Source organism: Pinus tabuliformis, chromosome 7, assembly GCF_031772625.1.
Source record: "Pinus tabuliformis cultivar Carrire ecotype Pingquan chromosome 7, CPIR1, whole genome shotgun sequence".
In the NCBI taxonomy this organism is placed as follows: domain Eukaryota; kingdom Viridiplantae; phylum Streptophyta; class Pinopsida; order Pinales; family Pinaceae; genus Pinus; species Pinus tabuliformis.
The window spans coordinates 884,555,071-884,579,411 of NC_142293.1; positions in this window are offsets into that span (position 1 = coordinate 884,555,071).

Consider the following 24,341-nt stretch of genomic DNA (forward strand, 5'->3'; position numbering starts at 1 on the left):
AGTCTTGGGAGAACTCAGTTTTGGAGTGAAAAATGGAGGCCAAATTCAAAAATTCCACTTGTACCGGAAAATATACAGGTACAAATTTCCAACAAGACCACTTGGAGCAAATTTGGACACTGGGAAGAGCTCCAAAATCAGGTGTAAAAAGGCTCTACACATAGGGAGGAATTTTTCTCATTTTTGGTCAAAAACTTTGTTTTTTGCCTAATTTTTCACAGTTTGACTTTTTTTCCTTATAATTGTAAAAATCATGATGTAATTTAATGTGAAATGATGGATTTTGATGTAACTATGCTAAAGTTTCACTCATAGAGGTAGATTCATCCATAAAAAGGTAGTTTGCAACTGAATGAATCAGTTTCCTAGTTTTTAGAGGCAAGCTGTTCCACTGCCTACTTTTTAGTTCTCAGTTTAGATTTTGTTGGAACAGCTCCTAATCTTATGAGCTCGACCCCTAGAGGCTAGGATGAGTTTTTGGTTGCCTATATCTTGTAATTTTTCAGTCATTAGCATGGTTGGACTTTTGGGAAAGCTTGGAGCTTATTGTATACTCATTTCAGCAGTTTGGCTAAGGAATAGACCAGTGGTTTGCAACACTTTATGGGATTCATGTGGCATCTTGCTTTGGTATTGTGTTTTCTTCTGTAATTGTAAGTCTACATGTGTTTTATGTATGCCATTATCTCTCTTTACTTCATCTTAACTAAATCAAACAAGGATAAAGGTAGAATACATTGAAAGTGCAGTGCTCTACCTAGGGTTTGTTTAGTTATCTATGTTTTCAGCTGTTTGAAAAGGATCCTTGAGTTTTCCATGCCCTTTTAAAATCCTCACCTGTAAAAAGCTCTCCATCTCACTCAATTTGAAGTACCAAATCACTTGCCTACCTTGCCCCATAGAGATCTCTGCAAAACTGAGCCTCATTCCCCGGACCCAAATCTTCCTTTCACATTTGAGCCAACAAAACATCATCAAATTCAATCAAACACCTCTGTACACATACCTAACCTAAAATCAGTCATTACATCAGTCATCTCAAGCTTCATAGGCCATCTTTTCTGAGATTGACAAGGAGAGAGCCCTCCCCCGACCTGGTAGGGCTAGCTACCAAGTTAAGCATGGTTTGATGTTACCCTAAATCCTCCCTTTCTGAGCCTAAGGTAGATTTAGGCCCTAACATGCAACACCAAGATCCTTCACGTCGAATTTTGAGGACAATTTGGTCTTCAAATCCTGGATAATTTCTTTTTCATTTCCAACCAACAACATATCATCCACATACAAGACCAGATAAATAACATAGTCACCAATTAATTTAAAATACACAAAGTGATCTTCTTTGCTTCTGGGGAAGCCAAGTCCCCGTATAAATGTATCAAATTTATGATACCACATTCTTGGTGACTGTTTTAACCCATACATAGATTTCTTTAACTTGCATACCAGTTCTTTCTTACCCTTCACCGCAAAGCCTTCAGGTTGCTTCATGTAGATCTCCTCTTCCGGATCCCCATGAAGAAATGTTATCTTCACATCCATCTGTTCTACCTCTAAATCAAAAGTAGCAGCAACAAATAAAAGTAATCTAATAGAAGCTACCTTGGCAACATGAGAAAAAATATCACCAAAATCAATTCCCGAAACCTGGGAATAACCATTTTCTACCAACCAAGCTTTATATTTCTCCAACTTTCCTTCTGCACTTGTCTTCTTCTTGAACACCCATTTTCTACCAATGGGTTTGCTTCCAGCCGAAAAGTCCACCAGATCCCATGCCTCATTTTTGTGCAAAGATTCCATTTCATCAACCATGGCCTCTTTCCAGAGTTTGTAATCCTCTGAATCTACTGCTTCCTTCACAGTTCTGGGATCATCATCAGTAATTGATAATGAAAAATTTGAACAAAAAGCAGATGGACTATACCTTTTTGGTTTCCTTCTTTCTTGAACTGATCTTCTCACACTCGGAGTTTCTGGCTCTTCATCTTCTGATTCCTCCTCTGCTGTAGAGTATGATTCTTCCTCCTTAAGCTCAAACTCTATCTTCTCAGGTTCCTTTAGTTAGAATTCATGTTTAATAACATCTTTCACCTCTCTGAACACCACATCTCAACTGCACACAACCTTCCTTGTTACTGGGTTCCAAATATTATAACCTTTTAAATCATCCTTATACCCAATAAAGATGCACTTTTCAGATTTACTATCCAACTTTGTTCTTTTCTCCTTTGGAACATGTACATATGCATCACATCCAAATACCCTCAGATGTGAAAGAGAGCGTTTCTTACTAGTCCATACCTCTTGTGGAGTCTTATCCTCCATTGCTGATGAAGGCGATCTGTTGACTAGGTAACATGCTGTCTCCACCACCTCTGCCCAGAATCCTGTCCTAACCCGACACCAATGATCATGCTTCTTGCCCTTTCCATCAACGTCTTGTTCATTCTTTCCGAAACTCCATTTTTCTTAGGTATGTATGGAGTAGTCTTCTTTCATGCTATACCACACTTCTTAGGGAATTCTTTGAATTCCTTGCTGCAAAACTCTCCACCTTTTCTGTCCCCAGCACCTTTATCTTCTTCTCTATCTGGTTTTCCACTAGAGCCTTGTTACATAGCAATTTGTCACCATTTGTAACCGTCCCTATTATCCCTCACCCGCACACTGGAGGACTCATTCCAGGACTTGTGAGAAGTGACATGACCTGAAACCACTTGCATCATATTCCTCTAAGTATGAGCTTCATTTGCCCTGAAGACATCTCCTGCAAAATACCCATGAAAGCAGCTCTTTTTGCATTAGCACGGGTCCATAGTTCATTGCCCACGCCAATGAGGGAAATCCTCTAAAAAGGGCACGCCATTGGTGCTCTGTCCCATAGCTACGCTCGTGCCAACCGAATTGAGTAAATTTTTTAACCAACAAGCTTTCGAAGGTTCTCTTCAACCCATTCACCAACTGAATTTATGTTGAGCTAGGATGGTTTGGCTTCGAATCTCCATAGAAGGGAAAGTGGTTTGCCACCTCTCATGGAAGTTTCCAAGTGATAAAACCAATCCCATGAATAATGTGGTTGATCCTATCTCTTTCTTCTCTATCTATAAAAGCTTGCCTCTATGCCTTGAGCAAGCTAGTTACAATAGTTCTAGTTCCAGCATAGTGATAGAGAGTTTGAAGCTGCAAGAGCCTTCTTTGCCCCCATAAGGCCAAATCCAAGTAAGGAGATTCTTGTCACCCAAAGAGAGAGAGGCTTGTTCCTCACCCCAACAAGCTTTACAAGACTTGTGTAGCTGACTACCCAGCCAAAGGAGGATTTGATGTCAGAAAAATGGTTGTATTCTTCTTTGTTATTTATTGATAATAGATGACTATCATTATGGTTCCACTCTCATTGTCTTATGTTTGATGTTGAGTTATATCTTTTCTGAACGATATATAATTGCATCTACTAGATTTTATGCTTGTATTCGTGTTGTTCTTTGTATGTGCAGGTGTCCAATCACGGAGATCGTGGGGATCGTGACCGGCCGAGGCAAAGGAACGAGGGCGACATCTCTTCTACGAACACTAGCGTTGGAATCCAAGTAGGTTCTCACCATCCACTTTTTATTTGCAATTAGGAACTTGCGTGATAGCATTGTATGATTGTTGCTAGACCCGGTCTGGGCTAGTAGGGATCGTCTCTATCCGCAAAGAGGATTTACCTCCACAACAAGCCTTGAATTCTTTAAACCTGTCAAAGACTTCAAATTTTTTCTTGAGGAAGTATATCCATGTATTCCTCGAGAAGTCATCTATAAATGATACATAGTACATAGACTTACCCAATGATGGAACCTTCACAGGTCCAAACACATCACTGTGCACAAGCTCTAATATCTGTTTCGCCCTCTTACCACTAGAGGGGAAACTCACTCAATTCTGCTTCCCATATACACAATTTTCACAGAAATCAAAATCCAAAGAGCTATTAGTCATACCTTCTACCATACCTTTACCATGAAGTATTCAAAGGCCCTTCTCTCCAATGTGTCCAAGCCTTTGATGCCATAGCATGGTCTTTTCTCCAGAGACCACTAGATTTTCTGCTCCAATTTCAGGAACCATAGAATTGTTGCACCCATCAACAACAATGCTACCTTGCAGCTGGTACAAATTTCCAATCCAAACTCCCTGCATCAATACCAGTGCTCCCCGAACCATCTTGCAGGTATGCTTCTCAAACACAGTTTTTACACCTGCATCATCCGGCTTGCTTACATAAATCAGATTTCTGGCTAATGTAGGAATATGCAGAACACCCATAAGTGTTCTAACTCTTCCACCTTGCAACTTCAACTTTACTTTTCTACGACCAATGATTCTAGCCTTCCTATCATCCCCCAAGAAGACATCACCACCATCATATTTCTCATACTCGCAGAACCACTTCTATGGGGAGTGAAGTGAAAGGATGCACCTGAGTCAATCAACCATGCCTCATGATCTACATGTGTACTTGAAGAAGCCAAGTACACATCCCCACCTTCATCTGAGGTGGTTTTCACCTCTGCAGAAGGAGCATCATCAGATCCATTTCCTTTGTCAGGAGCTTTAGATTTAGAGTCCCTTTTGCAGTGCCCTCATTTTCTGCATTTCCAGCACACCACATTTACAGGTTTTCCTGGAGATTTAGATCTCCCTCTAGATTTAGATCTCCCACTCGATGAATTATTTTTGTTTTTGTTCTAGGACCGTCGTCATATAGATAAGGCATCATCATTTTGCCTCTCCATGTTTTTCCGTCTCATTTCCTCCATCAGCAAGGATGAGACTATTTCATCAAACTGCAAGACAGTTGCATTGCTACCTATTACAATAACTAGACTATCCCACGAATCTGGTAGAGAACACAACAAACTGATGCACTTATCTTCATCTAAAATTTCAATATCAACAGATAATAGCTAACTTACCACATTATTAAATGCGTTCAGATGCTCTGTCAGAGAGTCTCCATCTTTCATCCTCAGGTTATACAACGTTTTCCATAGGAATAGTTTATTCACCAAAGACTTAGATTGGTACAAAGTCCCTAACATGTCCCACAAAGCCTTAGCCATAGCTTCCCCTGATACATTCAACAATACTAAATCCGAGATACATAGTTATATTGTGCTCTTTGCCTTCTGGTCCAAATTCTTCCATTCTTCATCGGACACCCTCGTTGGTTTAGTACCCAGATCTACCTCGATCCATGATATTTATCCACCAAAAGATCCTCCATCTTGAGTTTCCACAACTCAAGACTCTAACCATTAAATTTCTCAATCTCTATCTTTCCATTGATCGCCATCTTCTTTCACCACCAGAATCGATCCCGTAGATCTCCCACTGAACAGGGTCTACAATAGGCCTGAGTAAAACCCCTCAGCAACAAAGGCATCCCCTTGAAGCCAAAACAACTCCGATACCAAATGTAGGTTTTAACCCCATACATAAATTACCTGCATATGAGTTCTAAAACACAGAAAATAAATAATGTGAGAGCATAACACATAAAACACATATACATAGAGATTTTCCCTTGGATCCCAAAACCAGGGCTACTATCTTGATTTTTCATTATGTTCCTTTCAATGTTACAATACATATTTATACATGCCGAAGCATCCAATACCATGGACCGGAAACCATCGCATCCAAAACAATGGACCGAAAACCATCGTGTCCAAAACCATGTGCGAAAACCATGCACAAAACCATAGGTAGGTTTGGGACTATTGCCCCCCTTTTGACCCCATCGCTACACAATCGACACAACGAAGGGGGGCTCCACCCCCCCTCTAACCCCCCGGTTAACTACGAAGACTAGTCTTGAAAAGAATATAACACAACCCAACATGAGATGCTAAAAAAAACTGAAACGGTGGTAGTACAAGCTAGTATGCATGTAAATGACAACAAGCATTCACAAAAATCAAGCAAACAACACTCACACAAGTGAAAACACAAAAAGCAACAGAAATGCTACAAAAGACAAGTTAAGACCACTTACCCATGAATAACTGAGCTGGATGTGTCGAAGAGTCCTGGATGTGTTGTGGGATGTCAGAGCTCCAAGATTGATGTGAAGAAATGAGCTCTGAAGTGTCGAATAAATAAGTTTGAAGCTCATGACGTGCATGCCACAAATCTAGGAAAAAGTGACACTTGGAGGAAAGATTCTAAACGATCTTTGCATGTAACCTCCAACTGCTAAAAATAGCTCCCTAAAATATAGGGATTTTTTTTGCATGTATATTTTTCTATTCTTGGAAAAAGTAGCCCATGCATGCAAGTCAAGTTTTCTTGGTCCCGTGTGGAACCAATCAACTCGACTGCACATGCAACAGTCTGCTCAGCTAGGAGGAAAAAATGCACATTTCTGGGAGGGAGCAGGGCTGGTTGCCCAAGATATTTGCACAAATTTTGGGCAGAGCATTTGACTACTTCCCAGGATTACGCAAATTCTGGGTTGAGCTGTCCTGCTTGGACAAATTTCACAATTTTCTCAGTGAAATTTTATTGGTAGATTTATGCAATTTTGGAGCCCAGCAGGCTGCCAAATAAAATTGCACAATTTCTGGAGGAAACACTGGTTTCACTCTAGAATTGTACAATTTATTGAGGGAGTTGTTCAGCTTGCAATTAGACCAAGTCCGGAGAAACAACCTGTGAGGGGAATGCAACAAGATTTGATGGACAGGCTGCCATTCTACAAGGAAATCACTGAAGCTTGTGTACTTGACGAAGTAAGACATGATGTTGTGAAAGGTTGGTGGGGAGGCTCCAAAATGAAGCTAAGGAAAAATTTTGGAGGCTAATTGTAGCTGCTACAACACTTGGCGACACACTAGTACAACTCCAGCTCTCTGAATGGACCTTGTTCGTGAAAATAAAGTCTAACACCTTTAGAAGTATTGTTCAGTTCTCACATCATCTCGGTTCCCACACTTGCTTGATTATAAGATGTAGCATATTCCATGCTCTTGGTCGATTGACACACATTCCAAGCCAAGGAAACATAGTTGTTTAGATTGGGTTGAGGGGTATATTGGTGCACAAGCAGTATTGTTGTTAGAGTCTTATTTTCATCTATGGTGTTGCTCCACTGATAGCAGGAACACAAGCATCACTCCACTTCCAGTGAGCCTGGTCAGTACCCCGACAGAGTTACTTGCGTCACATCTCTATGCAAGAAGCCTTTTTCTTCTTCACCTTATTCATTTTTCATTTTTTTCATTTTTCACTTTTCATTTTTTCATAACTATGCATAACACTTATTCATTTCAGAGGCAGAAAAGGGATCCCGACTTATTGAGAGGAGATGAGGTTGTTCCTTTAGAGGAATAGTTTATTATATATCTCTGACGTGTTTGTTAAGGTTTTCCCCCTCACCATACTCTACTTGTCTGAACTGACAAGGGTTAACCCAAAAACAAATGACTAGAGTAGGTGACACTAGTTAGTGTGCAAGCATTGTGTTTTCACCAAGGTTCACTTTGAACAGTATGTATTTTTCATCGATGTATCTTGGACTAAAAGTAACAATTTCTTCATACAGAGGTAGGATGATAGAAACCAAGGAGTGATAGTTGTACAAGGCCTCTTGTACTTTACCTAACTTGTTCCAAGAGTCATATATGGTTTCATGCAAAATTAACTTACGAAAAAAAAAAAACAAACCACAAGGAAAATTAGAAGCAGAAGCAAATGAGAAAGCAAAGTGAGTAAGAAAACAAGCAAGCAAATAAACAAACAAGCAAAGAAAGTAAGCAAACAAGCATGCAAACAAACAAACTGTAAGCAAACACTACTCCTACTCCTAAGCTAATGGTGCATGGGCATGATCACGTGAAGTGATATTTCCAATGCATCCACTGGTGCATTGGTTGGCCCATGTTGGTGAAGGCTTGGTCCATGAGCAACCCGGTCGTATGAACCAACAAACAAGATAGATATAACAATAAAGACAAACACACTTCATGTTTAAAAGTGTCCATAGGACATAAGTGAGTGAAAGTACATGACATGTGGTATGTGGACTTGTCATGGTGTTGTGTGACACTATGTGCAGCTTTGAAGCATACGCATAATATTGACTGTGACATGCAAGCAAAATAAAGAAACAAAGACAACTTGCGTGGTACACATGTGCTTGCAATGTAAGATTCCTCCAATGCATGAGTGATGGGATCATGCAGTTCGAGTGGAGGAAGAATGATATGTGTGTGAGATTGATCTTCAATGCATACAGATGAGTGATGAGGAGCCTAGGGTGATTGAAAAATTTCTTGATCGGAAGTGAAACCAACCTTAGAACAGGGAGGGCTTGACATAACCATAAACTCGGGTTGAAGTGCCTCAACAGTCTAGGGTGTTTCGAATTCATCATCAGATAGATCATCATAAAATGTGGCTTCAAGAAACTAACTGCAATAGAATCATCATCGTGATTGAATATGGGAGTAAACAGATCATGATAGCCACGATTAGAAAAATCAATGATTCCACCAGCATCCTCATGATCTGCTAAATCAAACAAAGGGGTAGATGAAAAGTAGACAAATTCATCCTCTATGTTTCCGAGAAAGGCAGATGAAAGATCAAATGGATTTTCAATGAAAAACTCATCCTCTTTGTTGTCAAATGATGGACTAACATACGGTGTGTCCTATAAGTGATCAACAATGGGTGGATCTATAGATGAAGATACACATGCGAAGTCATGGATGGAAAGTTCACCAAAGATGTCAGGAAAGAACAGAGGGGGCTTGGACGGAACAGAGTCATCATTCATCGAGTGTTGATGCTCAAGCTACCAATCATACTCTTCATGAATGATAGTGCATGTTGGTTGTGCAACACCAAATCCATTGTTGGCTTGATCCTCATTCACGACAAGTGTAGAGTCTAGAATGGAAGAACATAATACAGTATCATCCGGAGGAACAACCAAGTATGAAGATGGAGATTGTGGTACAAAATGCATATCACAACTCGACAGAATCACAACCAAATCTACATAAAAATTAAGCAAAGTGATGTTGGGAGGATGTGATATCTGAGCAGATGTGTGAGCATGATCTCCTGCATCACTCTGTAGTGGTGGAGCTATTTGATGAGGGGACATTAGACAATCACTTGTGATAGTGACCACATTTGTCTACGATTTCACAGCTCCATCACTGAAGAATGTTGAGCGATGATTGAGTTCAAACTTCTTCTTGGGATGAGCATATTTCTTAAGACAGTACTCGAATCGGTACCAAAGATAGAAAAATTTCATTTGGCTCTTCGGAGCTTGAAACTGCAAATCACAGTAGTGCTGCAAAAAATCCATAGGCGATTCATGCAAATCCTTCTGTTGTTAAAAAAGTTTTTGGTCAAGATGTTTTGGATCAAAATGATAGAAAGTATCTTCAATGAGACCACAGAATTGCTCAAGTGAGTGCATGTTGTCAGCCGGTAGCCTGCACATCCATCGATGTGGAGATTCAGGAAGTGTGGATGCAAGGAATAGACTGGCTTGTTCATCAGAACATCCATCCTCCTCATGAAGCATCGAAAGGAAGTCATGTAATAACTTAGGCCAGGCACTTTGCCTTCACCATCATACGTGGATGTGGACAAGAGATTGAAAAACTCCGTCGTGATGACAACAAATTCAGCATTCGAAAAACATCATGGAGGGAGGATAGTGCAAGACACCATGATAGATATGCAAAGGTTCAAAACAGGATGAGAGGACACAACTTGTCATCTAGCCCTCCTTCTAGCACCATAAATGTTGATGGCACTAGACCCGTAACATGTTAGGGGAACTCCCCAGTAAGAAGTCCCAATTAGACCTTAGAACATTTGGTGTAGGAGTCCCAACAGTGGGTCGTATGGTAATGCATTGACCGCGGTTTTGCATAGAGGCAAGTAAGATGTCCTTGTTGGTATCAAGGGTGTGACAATCGCAACAAGCCAAGAAAGGTGTATGAATGGTTCCAACACACGGAGAGTGAGGTGAGTGCACCCCTTGGAAACTTGTGATAACATGGAGTTAAGAAGGGAACACACGAGCAAAGATACATCACAACATGGAAGGCAAGTAAGCTTGATATCCAAAGTGATGGTTAAACAAACAACACATTTCAGAAAGATTCGTACATACATATGCACAAATAGCTACACATACATGCGCAAGTAAACAAATACATATATCATTTAGAGTACTCAAGATAACTGAAATATAATACAACATATACATGAAACATGTTGGATCTATTATATTATGAAGTGTAAGTTCCAGTCATACAATACATCCATGTCCAAGCACTAGTTCTGACAATGGAATATTATAGCCACAATTGCCTACTCTTCCAAACAGATATACTAGCTTTGTGTAGTGGAGAAGCCAAGGCTCATTACAATATTTTCCAAGCTCTCTATAAGATAGTCGTATCGGAAGCTTGGCTGACCAAAATCCTTTACAATGAGTTATGAGGGACTATTTATAGCAAAGGTTGGGTGTCCCTTTACATTCTTGTTTGTGACAGTTCATCTACCCTCATGACTCTTCATCTACTCTATTACTGTTACATCCAACTATCAACACTTGAAATTACACTTGACAAGACGTTACATTACAATGCACATGTACCCATGTGAAACAAAATGGCTTGAGCAAGCCATCACTATGACTCGGACAACCGTGGGAAGTCCAACTCTTCGATATCCTCGTATGAACAACAACAGAGAATTGATGCTAAGATTGGTATTCCGTGATGGTGTCCATGTACTCCAAGGTGACATCTTTCTGGAACCTAATTCTTGCCTCCATGGCATTCGGGTATATTTCTCGGTCTCCTATGTACAACTCATCTTATAGCATGTGCATCATTGTCTTTAGCATGACCGAACCAACAACATACTAGTACATGGTGTTTGCACTGATTGGCAAGTCTAGTCTGGTGGCTATGTGCATCAACTCATTAAAGTACGAGTCAAGCTCTAGTCAGACCTGTGCCTTTGTCTTCACCTGGGTGAGAGTCCAATAGATGGGATCACATGTGTGTGCACCACAACATCCATACTCTTGAATACACATGCATGGGAAGCATGCAGACTAGTGATGAGCTGTGGGAGCTCTTCATAGTTCTAGATCTGACTTCAAATGAGTGCCTTCAGCTCAACCACTCTAGGCTTCATCATCTTAGGCAAGTGAAGTGGGGCTCCCTTGTATCTCATCATCGATGTTGTATGTAATCAACAACAACATGCATGTTTGACAAGATTCGTGCTTTTCTAGCACATCGTTGCTGCCATCCGTTGAGATGGACGAATTCCTTATGCACGGTACAAAACTTGGAATACAATGCCTGCATGACTGTGTTAAGGGACAATACTTCATCCAGTATTGCCTTCTTCAGTTTTGCTTGGCAGATGTGGTAACCAACTCTCCTCCTTGCTTGGACGTCTATAGTTCTTTAGCCATTCGCTCATTCTCAACTATCAAAAAGCGAACACTCGAGCTAGTGGCTTTGACATATGCTTTGGTAGCATCAGCCAATGCTGTTGGATTTTTACGCACGTCAGACATGATCACTCATTCCTCATACTACATAGGAGATGTATCATCTTTTGGAGTTGACACTCTGTGAGATTTCACAACTTTGTGTTGAGACTTGTCGAATGAGATGATGTGCATCTCTCCTTCCAGCTAATCTCTAAGGATCTCAGTGTCTCCTTGGCCGTTTGGGACTTTCACCTCTTCTGGATGCAGTGAAGCTGGTAGGTTGACCTCTTGGTGGTAAGTCATGAGGTTGATATCTTGCTGTAACTCCTATTGATCCATATCTGTATCCATCTATTCAAGTTCTTTCTCTATCTCCTGAGCATAGTCCTACTCCTACGATGGTTCACCTTGTCTGTCTGATGCCAACTTTTCTAATGAGTCGACTACCTATATGGGAACAATTTCATCTATATGTACATGTTGTGCCCCCTGCTGTACCTATTGTTGTTGTGCTTCCCTCTCCTGTTTGCGCAACTGATGTTCCTTTCAAAGTTTCTCCTTAAACTCATGCAACTCCTTCTTTGTTTCCTCCATTCTTCATTTCTCTCTATGCCTTTGTGCTTTTTTCTTGTTGTGTTGTTTCCTTTGTGCCTCTATAGCCACAACTACTTTCTCCACAAGTTGATCTGCTTGGAACTTGCATCTTTTGGTCTTCCTCCATGCGGTCGACAATCTTCCTCTTGCCCTTGTCGCATGTTGGTATGTTCACCTCTGCTGCTATTGCTACTTCTGGTGCTCTTCGAGATGCTGCTTCACATTGCTTCACTAACCATTCCATAGTGAAGCTGGCCTATTCATTGGGTCTGGAGAAACTGTAGAAATATCTCCATGGGTCTTCCTCTGCCCAATGAAATACCCCATGGAGCTAGTTGAATTTTACTCTCGCACAGTGATCTTTCATAAGACAATGTGGTTCATACGGATTGTAACTTCCGAGATCAAATGGATACTTCTTCATCTGTTTTGCTTCAACATCTGCTTTCTTGAAACTCCGAATCTCGTATAACCTAATGCGTAGTGGAAGAGCAAGCCAAGGTTCTTTCTTCTTTCGTGCAGCCTAGCTGTCAATCCTGCCGAGATGTGATATGATACTTCCTGCATGACGAGTATGTCCAAGGAAAACTTTAGTAGAACATGCAGAGGCTTCTTTGTGCTATACATCCATATGAAGATGTCAGGCGGTGAGGCATACCAATCATCTATGCCTATCAGTGTCTCCATTACTACCTTCAACATGTAGGGTGGATCTTGTTCGAATATCATCTTGTAAACTAGGGTGACAACATGATAGGACAACCATGTGATAACTCCTTTGAAGCTGCATTCAGACAACATCTTACAATAAGTGTCCACAATAGTCTCCATCGGTGTCCATGCCCACTTCAAGCCCAGGAACTCCTATCATGCACAGATTGCATCCAAGATGTAGGCGGATATGTAGATTTTTGTTTGCATACCTTTGGGTGGCTGTCAAGCCCTTGTTACCTATTCCTTCAGCTGATGAACCAACATGTTGGAACAGTTGCATGCTTTACCCTCTCTGGCCAATTGGTCCAACGTGATCACCCAACTCTATGGGAAGGTTTCCGTGCTTTCTTGGCCATACATTTGACATGCAAATATTACCAAGTATGGATATGCCTTCCGCAGTATCTTCATCTTTTAGACCTGGTTGGGTGTCATCCTGAATCTAGGGGCTCCTTTACCCAGTTCTTAAAAATGTCTTAGGAGTTGGCATTATTGTTGGGTGAGCTGAAGGGAATCTCCATGATGGTCACAGGCTTCGACATTTGATAAATCTCATCATAATCCTGTGCCCTGAAGGTAGCAATCTTCGTCCCACTAACACTTCTCAATGTCATCGTCTCGGGATCAGTGTGCGAGACAATCCAATGTATCATGTTTGCACACGAGAATACAGGGTATCTGCATGCAATCTAGTACAAGCCGGACTTGTGGATGTTCACATATACTTGTTGGTCTTCGAGGTCTTCCCCAAATGTACTTGCAAATTCATTATTGACCTCTTTCGATTTTATCAGTGTCCTTTGATCCTGCTCTCTTGGAGGCCATTGATCCTGAACTGCTAAGAGGTGGACGAACACCTCCTAGATCTGGAGACAAAGGAACATGCATGGCAAGAAATATGTTAGCGAAAACCAAAGAAAATTTGAGGAACGACATAACACATACCTGGGGATTGACTGGCAAGGATTGTGCAATTTCCTCTGGGAGGTTGGTTTCCATACGTGCACAAAAGGCAGTATGGGTTGTTTGGGAGGCTGACTGACTATTGGAATTGCACAATGTGAAATCTAGGCTAGCTGACTGGCTACTGGAATTTCACAATGCACAATTTCAGCTAGCAATGATTTCATGTTCAGTGACTGCATTGTGCAATTTTCTGGGCTAGCAGTCACTGTCTCTCAGAATTGCACAAAGAAGGCCTAGAGGATAGTCACTGGGAAGAAATGTGAAAATCCTGAGGGGAAGACAGATCCTTCCTTCTCAAGATTGCGCAATTTGTCTTGGTGAGGCAGAGTCCGATCCAAGGCTGGCCAGACCCACTGACGAGCAACTAAAAGAAAATGTGAAAGTGAATTCATGACGATACTGAGTGTAAGCAGGAGCGAATGATCATGCATGCAAACATTGAATGAAAGATTCAGAAAATGGAACAACATGCATGTGCATTAAGCGAGTCACCGAATCGATGATCGTTCATGCAAAACAATTTCATGCATGCGACAAAATGAGATGCTAATGAAAATTGAAATGGTGCTAGTACAAGCTAGTATGCATGTAAACGACAGAAAGCGTTCACAGAAATCAAGAAAACAACACTCACACAAGTGAAAACTCAAAAAGTGATGGAAATGCTGGAAAAGAAAAGTTAAGACCACTTACCCATGGATAGCTAGGTGGGATGTGTTGAAGAGTCCTGGATGTGTTGTGGGATGTCAGAGCTCCAAGATTGATGTGAAGAAATGAGCTCTGAAGTGTTGAATAAATAAGTTTGAAGCTCATGACACACATGATAGAAATCTAAGAAAAAGCTACACTTGGAGGAAAGATTCTAAATGATCTTTGCATGTAACCTCTAGCTGCTAAAAATAGCCCCCTAAAATCTATGGATGCTTTTTGCATGTATCTTTTTCTATTTCGGGAAAAGGCAGCCCATGCATGCAAGTCAATTTTTCTTCGTTCCGGGTGGAATCGGTCAACTTTACTGCACATGCGATAGTCTGCTCAGCTGGGAGGAAAAAATGCATAGTTATGGGAGGGAGTTGGTTAGGCTTTCCAGGAGATTTGCACAATTTCTGGGCAAAGTAGCTGACTGCTGCCTAGGATTGCGCAAATTATGGGTTGAATAGTCTTGCTGGGAGGAATTGTGCAAATTATGGGCTAAGCAGTTATGTTAGGAGGAATTGCACAATTTTCTCAGTGAAACTTGACTAGAAGATTTGCACAATTCTGGAGCCCAGCAGGCTGCTAGACAAAATTGCACAATTTATGGAGGGAAGGCTGGTTTCCCTCCAGAATTGCTCAATTTCTTGAGGGAGTTGCTCAGCCTGCAACTAGACCAAGTCTGGAGAAAAAAATTGTGAGGGGAATGCAACAAGATTTGATGGACAGGTTATCATTCTGCAAGGAAATCACTGAAGCTTGTGTACTTGACGAAGCAAGGCATGCTGTTGTGAAATGTTGGAGGCTCCAAAACAAAGCTAGGTAAAATTTTGGAGGGTGGTTGTAGCTGCTACAACATAATATTAAAATCAAAGCCAATACACTTTCATGCATATGTTGTTAATATAGGAGGACTATTCTTGTTGTATTAGCAATGTATGCTATTTAACTTACACATATGCTTATGAACTACTTTGTATGCATTTGTACAAATACTATTGAATGTGTATTGTTGGATTAACTCATCACTTTAACTTGTGGACTATTGTGCATTTTAGCTTGTGATTTCATTTCACTCGTGTGTTCCTTTCAAGATGCGTACTATTACATGATTCCAAGGGGTGCACTTATTTTCCCTTCCTTGTGTTAGAACTTCCATGCATTGCACTTAACTCTCCGTAGGGTCAAACACTTGCTCTCACCCAAAGTTATCATACTTTCCTCTACGCGCTACTGTGGTCAAGGCATTACATTAGCACCCACTACTATGAATCCTACTCCAAATGGTGTGAGGTCTGGGTTGGGACTTCATATCGGGGAGACCCCTTGAATGTTGGCAAGTCTAGCATCACCAAAAAGGACATATACAAGAGGACATATATGAGTTTTTTGTGGTTCCTTTTGGTCTAACTAATGCTCCAGCTACTTTCATGTGTTTGATGAATAATGTGTTGCATCATTATCTGCACAAGTTTGTGATTGTATTCATTAATGACATATTAATATATTCTAAGAATGAGGAAGAGCATGTGAAGCACTTAGCAACAGTGCTTAGATTAGTAAGAGAGCATCAGTTGTATGCCAATATTAGTAAATGTAGTTTCTTTCAGATAGAGGTAAATTACTTGGGGCATTTGGTTTCCAAGGAAGGCATAGGAATGGATCCGGAAAAGATAAGAGATATCATGGAATGGGTGGCTCCTCGGAATGTGGATGAGGTTAGATCCTTCAGAGGGCTAACAGGTTACTACATGAGGTTCATCAGGAACTTCTCATGGATTTCCTAGCCTATTACATCATTGCAAAGAAAGGGAAAGAAATTTAAATGGATAGAGGAATGTGCAACTAGTTTTTAGAAGTTCAATCAGTTGCTTACAAATGTTCTAGTTCTAAAGATTGCGTATTCAGATAAAGAGTTCGTGGTATGCACAGATGCTTGCAAGAGAGGACTTGGTGGAGTCTTGATGTAGGATGGACAGGTGATATGTTATGAGTCAAGGAAATTAAATGAGCATGAGAAGAACTATGTGACACATGATCTTAATTTGGCAGCAATCATTTATGCACCTGCCTTAAGGGTAAGGAGAACAAGGTTACATATGCTCTTACCAAAAGAGTACAAGTAAATCACACAGCAGCTATGAGTTCATATGGGACAGATTCATAGGATCGGATCTTAAAAGTAGGACAACAGGATGATAGGTACAGATAGATTAAGCACAAGTTACAGTAGTGGGGTACAGGTGAATAATATGTGTATTATCATCTCATAAAAAATGCTTTGGTGAGATTTAGGGACGGGATATTTGTGTCAGACAAGAGTGAAATCAAGAAGCTTATCTTGAGGGAATTTCATGTCAAGATGTATTCAGGTCATATGATATTCAAAACATTCTAACAGCTGTGAAGAAGTTCTACTATAGGCCGAATCTAAAGAAAGCGGTAGTTGAGTTCATCGCCAGGTGTTTAGATTGTCAACAGGTAAAGGCAGAGAGCAAGAATCCTGTAACACCCTCCTCCCCAAGTACAGTTAAGGAAGTGGAATCAACAAAAAAAAATACCAAATTGACCTTCCTTAGGAGCTACAAGACCCCCATGGGATAACCAACCACTTCAAGTGGAAAAACCCTGAGTTAAATTGGTTTTTAGCTAAACTAACCTCCATTCAGTCCCATGACAAGCCCTCCAAGCAACTATAACCCTCCAGCTGCTCCCACAATAAGGCCTCCATGTGATTGCAACCTTTTTCAGGAAATTATGTGCTCGCGACCCGGAAATATAAGCCCTAATCTAAGCCATTGTTTTAGGGCTATGACTCAGTCCTCTACACAAAACTTGATGAAATTCTAAAAAATGATCAATAACATGAATACAAGGCTTCTGATGAAAAATATTGAACAAGGACCTTCTATGACTCACCCTAACCATGATAGGCATTTCGTGAAACACATCATGAACATGTAATGTATAGGTCATAATAATAGGTATGAACATAGGGACCTCAGACTTATCTGAGAATCATCAAGAAGGTATGATTCCCTCTCACATTATTTGCATTATCATCTATTGTGTCATTCATTTATTAAAATTTCATATACTAACCAAAACATGATGAGAGCCATAACTCAAGACTGTCATTCAACCATACTTGTAATCAACATATAACCAGATAATTAATAATAATAGAACAACCATCATAGCCACATAATATTAAGTACATTTACACATAGAACATAAGAGGAAAATAACTGTTATTAACATATGAAAATCCAACCAAGTTAGGGACTTCCACATACCACCTGACCATGGATTCGGTTGAACCAAATCTCTCTTTCATCCAATTACCCTTGTGCCACATTCCAAGCATGAATGTGGGATCCCATGGAATAACCAATCAAAACAAAACCAGGGCTTCCAGAGTCCAAACCACCTCAACCCTCAGCCAGTGATTCCACCTCACGGTCAGACATCACTAACCATCACCAGATTGGTCTCTACCCAAGTTGTCCAAAGCTCCAGAGCGTTTGTTTCAACCATGCTTCCAAGACTAGTAACTCAACCCACAGTTGTTGCAAGACTCTAGAGAATTTTTCCAACCAAATCTTCCAGGACTAGTAACTAAACCCACCAAGGGATGCACAATTTTTTTCCAACCAAGTCTTCCAGGACTAGTAACTCAACCCAAGTTTTTTTATGGTTTCCAGAACATTTTTCCAACCAAGGCTCTAGGAACTAATAACTCAACCCTTAGCCATAAGGAACATGAGAACCAACCATAAAACAAAGATAAAACCCACAACACCATGGCTATCCAGGAAATGGTAAGGCTAAGTAAAACCATTGTCAATTCAAGCAATCCTCCATTCCAATGATAGATCATAACCAAGAAACCACATGCAAGTACCATGCATGCCAAAAACAGTAAGGAAATCATACATGCAAATTGGTACCTCCAAAAAAAAACCAATGTAGTTGTTGATCCCATTGTCCTCTTGCACTTTCCTACTTTTCCTTTGTCTTTTTTCTCCAAATTCCAAGTATGTCACACTCCTCCCAGAGTGCTCCAAGGAAACTCTAAGTGTCCAAGAGTATGAGAAAGAGAGAATAAAATGAGAGTGCCAAAGAATAAACTGACCAAAAGCTGTGAACTAATCCTGATAAGCCTTTTTATCATTGAGGCGTCTAGTTTCTTCATTTTCCATTAATTTTCCTTCAATTTCCTCCTCACATGCAACTTGTGACCTTTCACCTTCCTTTTCTCCTATTTTCCATTATTTTCATAAATAAAATGTCAATTAATGCCTCATTCCTTTTCAAATAATCTGCCATTGCCTTTTCCAATTACCATAACCATTAGTTAATCACAAGTGATCCTTGTGACTATGTTTTTGCCCAAAATTCAGCTTGGTATACATGTCCCATGACCTTAGTTATTATGTTTCCTTTATTAACTTTATTACATGGATTTTTAACCCAGGGTTGTTTTACACCCGCCCCCCTTAGGGGAACACCATCCTTGGTGTTCAATGACACCTACAATCAACAAGACCATTGAAAAGCAAAAGATACTGCCCATGGAGCTTTATAACTTTATTGGTTGCAATATTTACAATGAAGAACCTACAGAAAATCAAACCAACATGAAAAACATAGCATCATGACAAGCATATCACTTATTGGAGCTTCATAACACATCTTGTGGGGTATTTGCACCCATATACATATGTACATATACCAACATTTATTTACCTCAACCAACAAACAATGGAGGATACATAGCCCGCATTTGATCAACGATCTCCCATGTAGCTTCATCGAGTCCAAAGTGCTTCCAATGCACTTTAACCTTCTCTATTGCTTGGTTCCAGAGCATGAGCTTCTTTTTCTGCAAAATGCACTGAGGTCCTAGCTAGAATTATCCTTCTAGATCCACATGCAATACAGACCAATCAATAACATGATCAACACCTTTAACATATATTTTAAGAAATGAAACATGGAAAACATCATGGAATTTCATTGTCAGAGGCAGTGCAATCTTGTAGGCTATTAGTGCCTAGATTTACCTTAGGCTGAAAAGGTAGAATCCAAGGCCAACATCAAACCACGCTCAGCCTAGTAGCTAGCCCTACCAGGTCAGGAGAGGGCTCTCTCCGGGTCAATCTCAGCGAATTATGATCGATGAGGGCTTGATATGTCTGAAATATCTTCTGATCTTAGGATAGGTATATGTGCAAGAGAGTTTGATTGAATAAAATTATGATTTTGTTGGCTCAGATGGAAAGATAGATTTTGGGTGCGGGGATTGAGGCTCAGTCCTGCAGAGATCTCAATGGGGCAAGGTAGGAAATCGTTTTTGGAACTTAAAATTGAATGAGATGGAAGGAATATATAGGTGAGGTGTTGAAGAGGGCAAGAGAAACCATGGATCCTCCCCAAACAGCCGAAAACATTAAATAACTAAAGCAAACTTCAAGTAGAGCACTGCAATTTCAATGGATTCTACTTACACTCTTGTTTGTTTAGTTCAGAAGAAACAAGATAGAGCATGGAATACATGACATATAATAAAATTCACAATTAAAAAGAGAATCACTGTACCAAAACAAATTGCCACATGAATCCCAAAGAGTGTTGCAAATCCTGGTCTCAATTCCTTAGCCAAAAATGCCGATATGAATGTACAATGAAGTTCTTTTCTTTCTCAAGTGTCCAACCATGCTAATGACTGAAAAATAACATAATATAGACAAACATAGCTCATCCTTGCCTCTATGGGTCGAGCACACATGTTTAGGAGCCGATCCAACTAATTCTAAATTGAGAACTAGAAACTAGGCAACATAACAGCATGCCTCTAGAAACAAGGGAATTGATTCATTCAGTTTCAAACAACATTTAAACTGATGAATCTACCTCTACAAGTGAAAATTTAACATATTTACATCATGATCCATCAATGTTCATCAAATTACATCAGAAATTTACCATTAGGAAAGTGAAAAAGTGAAACTAGCCAAAGCTGGGCGAAAACAGAGCAAAACTTGGTCAAATTGATATTTTTTCCTCTATGCGTCGTGCCTGATTCTCTATGCATCGTGCCTATTTGGACCCACTTTTGGAGGCCTTCCCGGTGTCCAAATGAGCTTTAGGTGTGCTTGTTGGAAAGGTCTACCTGTCTACTTTCCAACCCAAGTGTAAGTTTTCAATTGTTCCTCCATTTGCCCCTCCAAAAGTCCATTCTCCCAACACTGCTTCCTGTGTGTCAAAATAGGAGCAGTGAGGTCATTTTTTTGAGTGTTTTTGACCTTTTTGAGGGCTCAAAACTTGCCCAAATTTCTTGGCCATAAGTAGGAACGCATAATTTTTCATGCCAAATCCAATAATGCTGAGTTTTTGTGATTTGGAGGCTCCTAGAAAAAGCGAGCGCCACGTGGCGCGGTGCATAGGGCAGAAAATCCTGTTTTGTGCCAAAAAAATTTCCAAAATGCAAAAATTGCTCCAAATTTTTTGAAATTTGGGCTGAGCCTTCTCTATCAAGAGCTACATTGAGCCAAGGAAGCCTCGGCCAATATCTAAAGTTGATCATGCTCCTTTTGCCTCCTAGATGCCTTCTTCAATTTTGCTTTCAAACTCTTGATTCTTGCCTTGCAAATTTTGTTCCTCGCCATGTAATGAACAGCCATGTGTCTCAACAAGTTTTTCTCCTTGTTGGCCTTTTCTAGCTTCCTTTCCAAGTGGATATTGACTCTTTCAAGCCATGACTCCCTATCGGCATTAATCTCCTGCTCAAGTGAAGTGAACTCCACCCTCCTCCTTTGGGCAGCTTGGTGATTCTCCTGAATGTTTTGCAACTCCATAATCACCTTCTGGTCCTCAAGTTACTTATTCCTTTGCTCCAGGTATTGTATTGTCCATTGGGCTCTATCCAAGTTGGTAGAAAAGGCATCAATGTCCACCTGCTTCTCTTGAATGATTCCCCTAAGATTGGTGCTTTGTGGGCCCATATCAGCATCATCACCCTCAATGAGAATGAAATCAGTCTCCCGCTCACCTGATGGTCCTTCCTCCTGTAGTGGCCTCTTGCCTCGGTCCTAAACCTGCTATGTTGATGATGGAGGTGAGGCCCCTTCCACCCCGGGTGGAGATAACACTCGCTTTGCTGCTGCAAACAACAGTCTAGTGCCCTTCTGATAGGTGATGAACACCGGCACACTAGCAGTTTGTGTCTCATGGTCCTCATGCTGATAAGAAGGTCCACCTGTCTCATGCCAAGCTTCTGAAGGTCCCTGTTGAGCTCTAAAAAACTCACGAGAGATGAAGTCCTCCCAAGTGATTCCCTGTAGGCCAAGTTGATGAATGACCACAATTTTGATGAGAGAAAAATGGTAAATACTGTTGAACTACTGCTGAGGAGTTTTGTGATGTACTAGGGTGGTCATCTTCTCTATGTTTTGGTACATGAAGTAAGGGATGTTCATCATCCATACCTAGGTAAAATGCATCAGCAGCCTGATATGATAAGCATATAGACGGGAGAACCGACCCTCACAGCTGAAATACTTCATGATCAGTTTCATTAAAGGAGCATATTCATCTTTGAGGTACCGAAAAGGAAACACTCTCTTGAGCTGTCTCAAAAAGCCGGGCTTGATGTATAGTTCATAATGCTGCCAGTCAATTTTCTGCCTCTTGTTCCATTGCTCTCCAATGTTGGGAATACCGGTTGCTAGTGAAATGGATTCTGGTGTTAATGTGAAAGTGACACCAGCTAGAGTGGCTTGATCACCATGTAAATGCAGTACAAAAAAATGATCCAACTCATGATGAAACTAAATGCTAGCAACCTTCTCACAAAATTCATAACCTGACTGATGTTGGAAACAAGAGATGGTAAGAGGGTAGGCCTGTAATTCAGCAAGAGTGGTTAGTTCTTCTCTGATATGTTTACCACCTCTATGAGGCCTCCTGGGTGCATGTCCCTCTGTTGGTGAGTCACTTTGGGTCTCCTCTTCATAATCATATGAAGGATCAGATGCCATGTCTGCTGGTAGATAAACTGTCTTGGATAAGTAGGTGCTGATGTGTTAAACTGTCTTGAACTGTCTTTGATGATGTGTTTGACCTCTGCCACCAAGGGAAAACAGTAAAATGAGGGACTGTGGAGGGGGAATTTAGGGAAATAGGGAATTAGGAAATGATTTAGGAGGGGCTAGGGTTTGGGAGTTTATTTTTGGGATTTTGGGAAAGGGAACTTGGGATAGGGGATTAGTGAATTTAGGGGGTAGGAGAGCTTAAGGAATAAGGAAATCAATGGAAAAATGGGGTAAGGGAGTGATGGAGGAATTTAAAGGATGGACTTGGTAGCAAAATAGTCAATCAAAACCCTAGCATAGTTTGCTTTGGAAATTTTTGAAGAGGTAGGGTTTGATTTCTTTAAACAATCACCATTCATCAACCACCATGAAACAAGCACCAAAATTGGATAAAAAATAGTGATGGAGGCTCTACCTACTTGTACCAAGACAAATCTGTGCATTTTGGGCGATTTGGAGCAAGCTTTGGTAGTTTGCGGGCTTGTTGGCTGTGTGCGCCGTGCATCCAACCCAATGTGCCACGCCCAGTGTATGCGCCACCCCCGTGTCGTTTTGCACTGCAAATTGCGGTCTAATGCGCCATGCCTGGTAAGTGCGCCGCGCCGGTGACTTGGAGCGATTTTCACCAAATATCCTCACTTACCCACCACAACAAATTTGCCTTGCTTCCTCTTTGCTTGAAGTGCAAATGAGCTTTAAACATTTATACATGGAGCTTTATACATGGATATTTTAAATTTTAATTTTACAAAACCCATTTTCATAATGTTTTGAAAATGACTTTATTTTCAAACTTTGGTTTTTGGAATTTTTCACTTCATTTGAGCTTTGTGATGAACTAAATGACTTGAGCTTTGCTTGTTTGAAGGTGTTGGAATTACTGGGGCTAAGGAAAGAGACCAGGGTTGCAGATGGAGTGATATACAATGAAGAAAACAAAATTTCATGATTTTTGTACAATAAAAGCAAAATACTCTGTTTTTTCCTCAAAACATAGTTTTGAGGAAAAACACATTTTTGAACACTTGGTGATGAAATTTATTGATGCTGGAACCTCCTCATGGCCTGTTGGTCGTTATTGGACACTTTGAAACATTTTTTGACAAAACCCTAATGAAACCCTAGACCTAATTGACAATGAAACCCTAAAGACAACCTTTGCAATATTTAAGATAAAAATAAGACTGTATATGCTTTTTTAATGAACAAACATGAGCCAGCAGGTAAATGACATGAGGGAAACTGTAGGAAAGCCACTACCGTCAAATGATCCATGCGCCTAATGGAATGCAAATGACTGGGTGAGACACCTAATATGAAATTCAACAAGAGGATTTGATCTCTAACGGAGGGATGAAGATACCGACACTAACAAATTGAATGAGATGGAAGGAATAGATAGGTGAGGTGTTGAAGAGGGCAAGAGCAACCATGGATCCTCCCAAAATAGTTGAAAACATCAAATAACTAAAGCAAACTTCAAGTAGAGCACTATAATTTCAATGGATTCTACTTACACTCTTATTTGTTTAGTTCAGAAGAAACAAGATAGAGAATGGCATACATGACATATAAGAAAATTCACAATTACAAAGAGAAGCATTGTACCAAAACAAATTGCCACATGAATCCCAAAGAGTGATGCAAATCCTGGTCTCAATTCTTTAGCCAAAAATACTGATATGAATGTACAATGAAGTTCTTTTCTTTCTCAAGTCTCCAACCATGCTAATGACTGAAATAAC